We start from the raw sequence: 7,241 nt of genomic DNA, 5'->3' as shown, positions 1-7,241 counted from the left end.
TACCCTTAAGAGGCTGAAACGCTAATAGCCTGTACATATTTGTGTAACAATTTGCTGGAGCGGCTCTGTGCCTTCAGGGCACCGCGCGTCAGTAGCAGCGGCGCTGCAGTGCATGCGCACAGCCTGGAGGATACAGCTGCTGCGCGCCCCCGCCCGCGCTGTGTGCGTGAACTGGTGGGAGAGGAGGAGAGGAGGAGGGGAGGGAGGGAGGACCAGTGAGGCAGAGGAGGAGGCAAGTGCAGGAGGCTTATACAGAACGGGACTACGCGTAAATAAACAGCAAAGCAGCAAAGCGCTTCGTGGCGGAGGAGCTGAAGAGCCGGAGCCGGGCTTCTCGTGTCGCATCGAGGAATAATCAGGTAAGCAGATCTTAATTACACCATCTCTCCGACACACAAGCGCGCGCGCACACACACACACACACACGTGTGGTGCAGTTTACAGTTCACTGTCCGGAGTTTGTGGATGAAGGGGCAGCGCTCTTCAGCTGGATGCTGGGTTTCAGCAAACACAGACCTCTTTGAAGCTCCGTCGCTGGTGTGCAGGGGTCATTTGAAAGCCGAGCGTACTTTTCTGGTATTCATATTTATGTTCTGCTGGAAAAAAATTATTTGGAGTCATATGAGCTGTCAAAGCGAGGGTTTTGTGTTTGCTGTGGCTCAAGAGGTGCCGAGGAGACTGATTAAGGTCACTTATCTTGCTCTCCAACCCTGGCATGTGATCTCTCCCTCATCACACCCCGCGCTGTATTTGTGTCAGGTGAGTAAAAAGATTGATGGCTCTACTCTGATGAAACAAACTGCTAGAATTTAACCAATAAAATTAGAGAAACAACTGCCATGCATTTACAATGGGAAATTGTAATAGCTGTTTCTGCGTTGAAAATTTGTAGGTTTAACTGCTGAAAGACACTTGTTAAATTCCCACTAGACTAGTTTAAACAATGCACTTATCTAAGATCTAACTAAATATTAGACTAATTTTGCTCATCTGTTTTTTCCAGTCATATGAAAAAGAAACAAAAATAGGACTCTGTTTGTGAATAAGTTAGGAAAATGTTACCAAAAATAGTGATGGACATTTTAAATCGTTGAGGCCTCTCCAAAGTATTCGATTTTTTGACCATGACCTTAAGTGAAGCAGACTTGGTAATATTAGTTGGCGTGGAAGGGATTTAAAGGAGGAAACGCACTGGAACTGTTGCGGCGCGTAAGCACAGCAAAGCAGCATACGCGCATTCTACGCTTAGCTTAGCTTTTTTATTTAAATTAGTCAATAAATGTACACTAGAAGCATAATATGTGCGTATAACGCGTGTATTTACGTTACGCATTGCCTAAATTAGATTGAAGTTCTAATTTCAGATGCATATAAGCTCCTGTTTGGCAGGGAATAAACGGGAAAACAACATCCTGTGTCAAAATTCACTTTGGAAAGTATCCCAAAGGTTGAGTCTCAGTTCGGCCACAGGGTGGTAGGACATCTTGTTGCTCTGCTGATTGATGTGACACACTCATTTTTGCTGAGCTCTCCGTCTTTCCAACACATTGTCAACTAGAAGAAGGAAGGCCAAGGCGCGCCTTCTATTTGGTGCTCTTTCCAGGTGGCGATAGTTCTTTTCAGAGCAGAAACGAGCGTACTTTTCAGCACCTGGTGTAAATTTACGCTTTTAAAAACACGCCTGTAAGCCGCTCACGTTACGCTTACGTTAGGTTTACGTTACGTGCCCGGTCTATTTCCTCCTTAAGAATACATTTAGAACAAAATGTGTTTCTGTTGCTGGATAAAAGAATAGTTTTCTGAAAAATTATAATAGTAGTCCCCCAAGGCTCAATGCTAGGCCCAGTTTTATTTTCAGGTTTTATCAATGTCGTTGGCGGAAAGAATATGCCTGCATCTAAAGTGAACCTTTATACAGGTTAGACCACTTTGCTCAAATGGATCTTCTTTGAAGCAGGCTGGTGACAAGTTTCTAATAGCATTTTGGCTGTTGCAGGCATCTGTTGGTTCCTAATGTGAAGAAAGCAAAAATAATGTTGTTTTCCAGATAACCTTCCCATATCTCAGAAAATACTGTTTTTTCTGCCCTGTAGGTAGAGACCTTTTCAAGACAGTATCATCCTATACATATTGAAATATTTGGTTGGATGATAGCCTTTGTTTCAGAATGGATATTGCTTTTTGAGTTAAAATACTATATATTGAATATTGCATGCTTTTTTTGGAACTTGGCAGAGCTGCATCCTCTTCTATTACACATTGATGATGGCAAATGATCTGCGTGTGCTAATAATGCCTGATGTATGTGTCTCTCCGGGAGAGTTCAAAGCTTTTTAAAGCCTTCTGTCTTAAGAGTGGCACAGTTTTTACTAGGACGGATTTGTACCTTTATTATGATGACGCTGATTGGATTTATATAGTATATATGTTAAAGTAAAAATTAGCTTGAAATTTCTATTGGTGTGGCTTCTGGACCAGGTCTCCCTCCAAAGAGAATAGTTGATTTGAAGGGACTTCATGGCTACCACTGCTCTGGTTTAACAAACTTTTCTTGTTAGCAAATTGTGGACATATTCATTGATACTAACATATCAGCCTTACTATCCTGAGCTGGACATCACACATCCATCCACCCATCCGTTATCCAACATGTCTATCCCTATTGGGGTCGCGAGGGGTGCTGGCGCCTATCTCCAGCTGTCAATGGGCGAGAGGCGGAGTACACCATGGACAGGTCGCCCAGTCTATCATAGGATATCACACATATCGACTGCAAATAACAGTTGACTGAACCACTGCCTTCAGGTAAATCCGAATCAAAATTACGCTGATTACTGGTACCAAGGTACGGCAAGATATGCCGAAACTTTCAATGCTTAAGATACCGTTCCTGAGGTTTAAAATCAATTTAAGGATTACTTGCTGGTTGGCAGCAAGCAATTAAAAGACGATTGCTTCATTTTTCACTCGCTTATGAGAAAAGCATATCACCTGTGTTAAAGAATTTCAGGTTGCGACAATACCATTGCATCAATAATAGAGGGATGTAACCCATCACTCCTATTAAGGAGACATTGGTGCGTAGAGCGGAAAGTTTTGGCCTCACGGAGGGGCCTAGCAGGCAAAATGACACAATAAGGCTGCGTGGACCTCGCAGAAGCATAAACCCGCTTTTAGTCTACTACAAGCAGAACAACAAAAGGGATAATATTCATCTGTATGCTCATTGTGTTTCATCTCTGTGTTTCATCCTATAGTTCATCCAGCCCAGTTATTCTCTGTTTTAACTATTTTCATTCCTAGACATTACCACTAAATGAGCTAATGTGCCAATACCTTTATGCCATAGAAAGTACTACTTTTTTGTATTTTTTTCCCCTGTTTGTTTTTTGCCTTCTCCAACCCCAAGTCACTGGCATCTGATAGTTGTTCACATTGTGCTGTGTTTATGTTGAAATTTTTTTGTATAGTATTGTATTGGTATGACTGTGGCACTAAATAAATAACTGATAAATGACTGAATTGAACTAAACTGGAAACTACAACCAAAATCAGTCAATGTTTAGTCTATATTTTTTGGTTAAGGCTGTATATCTATATAGAAATAGCAGCAAATGTTACAGATAACCATAAACCTATAAGGATGTTTTCTGTGGCTGTTTGTTTTTGTTTTGAATTTTGGTGTAAAACCGTGACACCAAGAAACTAGGATGTTTTTAGTAAATTTTCTCATAACGTGGACATATAGTAACTGGCCTATCAAGAATCAAGATTTGTGGGCAGGATTGTTTTAACAAACAAAAAAAGTAGCTAATAAAGTATAACAATTAAACTTTTTTTTTAAAACCTGTATGGATATTATAAATTTAAATTTACCCAACTAACATTTATTTTACCCTCCAAAATAAATTTTTATAGTAAACAGTAGCTCACAGTTCCTTCCTTGACCTGTGTGGATGGGAATTGCTGCCTTAATACATTAAATCCCTCATATCCTAAGCTGATTTTCTCCCATCTTTCATTCCTGTCATGCTCATATCACAACTTTATTTTGGCTTTCACAGACCAGTCTGTTCGCTCTGATTTCCCCACATCATCAGCCTCCCATTGAGACTCCCCCAGTTCCATCTTTGAGCCGTCATTTCACAAGTCAAAAAAATCGCTGCACTAAGAAAAAAAAAAAAATCCAATTCTCACCCCCAATCCTCGGCTTTCTCCCCCCTCTTCTTCCTTCTGTCTGGCCCTCCCAATCAAAGATTTGGTCAAGGGGAAGCTAACAATCATCCCACAACACCCCTCTTTCCCCCTTCCCCTCGCCATTCTCCTAAGACGCTCTCACTCGTACGCAGGCCCAAACACACATGCCTCGACTGTGCACTTTTGCTTTCTCCTCTGCTGGCCAAATTAATACAATGCTAATGACCTCTGCTTTATTGTCTGAAGCCTCGCTGCTCTCTGAAAAGGCTGACACACTTTCCAGTGATGTTTATTCACTCCGCACAGACTACAGTTAATCTGTTTAAGAAGATAACAATATCCCTCTATCCCTGCTTTATGTCTCGTTAGCATTAACGCAAGAAGGGGAGGCTGAAACGGGAGAAATCTCAGCGTTTGTGGACTTTTTGCCGGTCTCCTGGTCGGGCATTACCCTGGAGCGGTCGGAGAAGTTCTAACGGGGGAACATCTCAGGCCCACTTGACAAATGTGGAGAAATCGGGACAAGATAGTGACCTACATTGTGCTGCCATCTTTTACTCTCAGCATCAGCGCAAACGGTACCAAGGCGGGGAGGAGGGGGGGGGGTGGTGGAGAGATTTGCATAACTAAGGGATTACGATGACACACGTTGGCCGGAGTTAGTGCGAGCGCGCCAGTCTAAGTCACACTCCTGACCTAAAACCAGCAATAGCGGTGCTTCTGGGCTCTGGGGGCTGTGGGAAAAGCTTGGGTGTTTGGAGGGAAAATGCCACCGATTCCACCCTGTGGGCCGAAGAAGCACGCAGACTATGCTCTGACAAACGATCGGGGGTCCTTCTGTAAGCAGCTGTCTGTGGCCTGGTGAATGCTGCAGTATGGAACAAAGTGCCTCACTGACAGAGCGCTCTTCTGTGTCACTTTGTGCTGATGGTGACATCATCTCTTTGAGGAACTGGACTGATCTCGGGAGCCTCTCTGTTGGCGATTATCTCAACAAGGACACTCATTTATGTAGCAGACTGATTCATGTCAGTCATTCTCAGATGGAACTGATTAAGCCGGCCGGCTCACTGACGCTGAAGTCAACGGGAGAAAGGTTCATTATTATAGTTGGCATTTATAGTGCCTTTCGTTGTCACTTTACAACGGCAAACATCGCTGTATTTCAATGGTTCTTCACGCAATACACCAAAATAATTGGAACATAATTGTGATGTATAGGTTCAATAATAAATGGTTTACAGTTTTTTTTAATATGCATCCTTCCTGCGTAAATGCTTTGTAGAACTGGATTTCTTTTATTCTAGCAGCAGGTCTTTTAGTGTTTCGGTCTTCCACCTTAGAGACCGACATTTCTGTCCTGTCTTCTTTGCAAAACAGCTCAAGCTTGGTTAGATTGGATGAAGAGCCTCTGCGAACAAACACTTTCATGACTCATTTGGATTTATGTCTGGACTTTGACTAGATCATTCAGAAATCTAAATACTTTATGTACATATTTAAACCATTTATTTTACCTTTGGCTTTATATTTTGGATTGTCAGGCTGGAAGGTCAAACTCTAACAGGTTTTCATCCAGGATTGTCTTTTATTTTGTTCCATTCATTTTCACATCAACTCAGACCATCTTCTCAGTCCCCTCTAAAGAAAATGATTCCCTGACAATTTTGTTTTTACAACCTTTCACCATGTGAAAGTGTTAGATTTTCATAATTTTCTTAGGCATCTTTAACAAAAATCATCTAGTTAAAGCATCATATTCAAGTGCGTTATCTGGTTGTTTCAAATGAGTAAAACCTTGTTTTAAAATGACTGATGTCTCTCAAACATAACGCTTTGTTGACTCAGCTCCTAGTGTAAATACTAGAAATGAAAGGTTACAAAGTAATATTTTGAATGCTGTTTTTTTTAAAAGAAATCTGATTCCGTTAAAATGTATGGGCAGGTGAAAATAGATAGATAGGAAAAGCATACAGAACTACAAAAGAGATTCACACCGTGTTCATCACCTGTTACCACTTGAGCTTCAGCATTTTGTAATTTGGGCATCAGCCATATGCTGGGCTTCAACACAGTCTATAGTACATGCTAGCATCTTTTGTGTAAAATACAGTTGGCCAAATAGAGCGTGTTTAGACACAGATTTCACTATAAAACTAAAATGTTTAACGCTGCAGTAAGGAGTTCTAAGATAACCGTGGACTGAGCCTAAAAACCTTACAGGCTCTCCCTCCCCCCCATTGCTGTGCTATATCCCTCCCTCCACAGCGGAGCCTGCTGTACTGCTCCAGTGTTTACCCTATTTGTATTTTGGGCTCGGTCTAATTCTTTCCTTCTAGCTTGCTGTTATCTGTCTTCTGTCATTGTTTTGTGAGCAGGTGCCACTAGAAAATTATTCCTGTACATTCCTTAGGTTGTTGTCCCGCCAGTAGCACAGCTGCAGCACACTGGCAATCTTTAGCTTGAACAACGATATGCGCTCTGCGGGGCAGGGCTGTGAACAGTATGTACACGAGTGTCACCCTGCTAAGACACTCCTCCTGGCCCTGATTGGTCGTTTCTGACCGGGAGCGAGGTATTTCTGCAAATGGCAGTAGAAGCAGAGGGAGAAGCCAGAGGAGCTTGATTTTGTTTTGCTCACAGATTATCGGTCTCATATTTTACTGTCAGGACATAGTGACAGTTTTAACAAATGTGTAGAAAATACATTTAAAAAAGTTATCTACTGAGACTTTAAGTTTATAGTTCTTTTAAGTGGTGAAAATTAGCTCTTTAGATGGGTCCTGCTCTGAAACGTTGCTAGTTTGACTCCCCCATGAGAACTTGTCTGATTCGCCAAAATTAGATCGCTGTGACTACTGTCTACTTACAAGAAAGATACTGACTGCCCATAACTGTCCAACACATTTACATTTCAAAAATTGTCTTTGAAATAGACTCTAATTCACGGTATAAATTCTCTGAATACTTGTTTATATCTTCAGCCTACCAATAAAACAAAGATGACAATGGTAGACTAGCAGGAAGAAAAAAATGGCCCACTA

The 7,241-nt window shown here is 41.7% G+C and overlaps 1 protein-coding gene across 17 annotated transcripts in view; it reads left to right on the top strand.

The window, feature by feature from the left end:
• Nucleotides 1–211: 211 nt before the first annotated feature.
• LOC105938498 (neuronal cell adhesion molecule) overlaps nt 212–7,241 on the top strand; it is a 111,710-nt gene continuing 104,680 nt past the window's right edge. For all 17 annotated transcript variants that reach the window (XM_036147404.1, XM_036147433.1, XM_036147459.1 and 14 more), the window contains exon 1: nt 212–359. The gene's annotated coding sequence lies outside the window, so the exon portion shown is untranslated. The remainder of the gene's footprint in view (nt 360–7,241) is intronic.

Source organism: Fundulus heteroclitus, chromosome 2 (assembly GCF_011125445.2).
Source record: "Fundulus heteroclitus isolate FHET01 chromosome 2, MU-UCD_Fhet_4.1, whole genome shotgun sequence".
NCBI classification, from domain to species: domain Eukaryota; kingdom Metazoa; phylum Chordata; class Actinopteri; order Cyprinodontiformes; family Fundulidae; genus Fundulus; species Fundulus heteroclitus.
The sequence above is the reverse complement of the archived record's forward strand: the minus strand, read 5'-3'. Positions and strand labels throughout refer to the sequence as shown.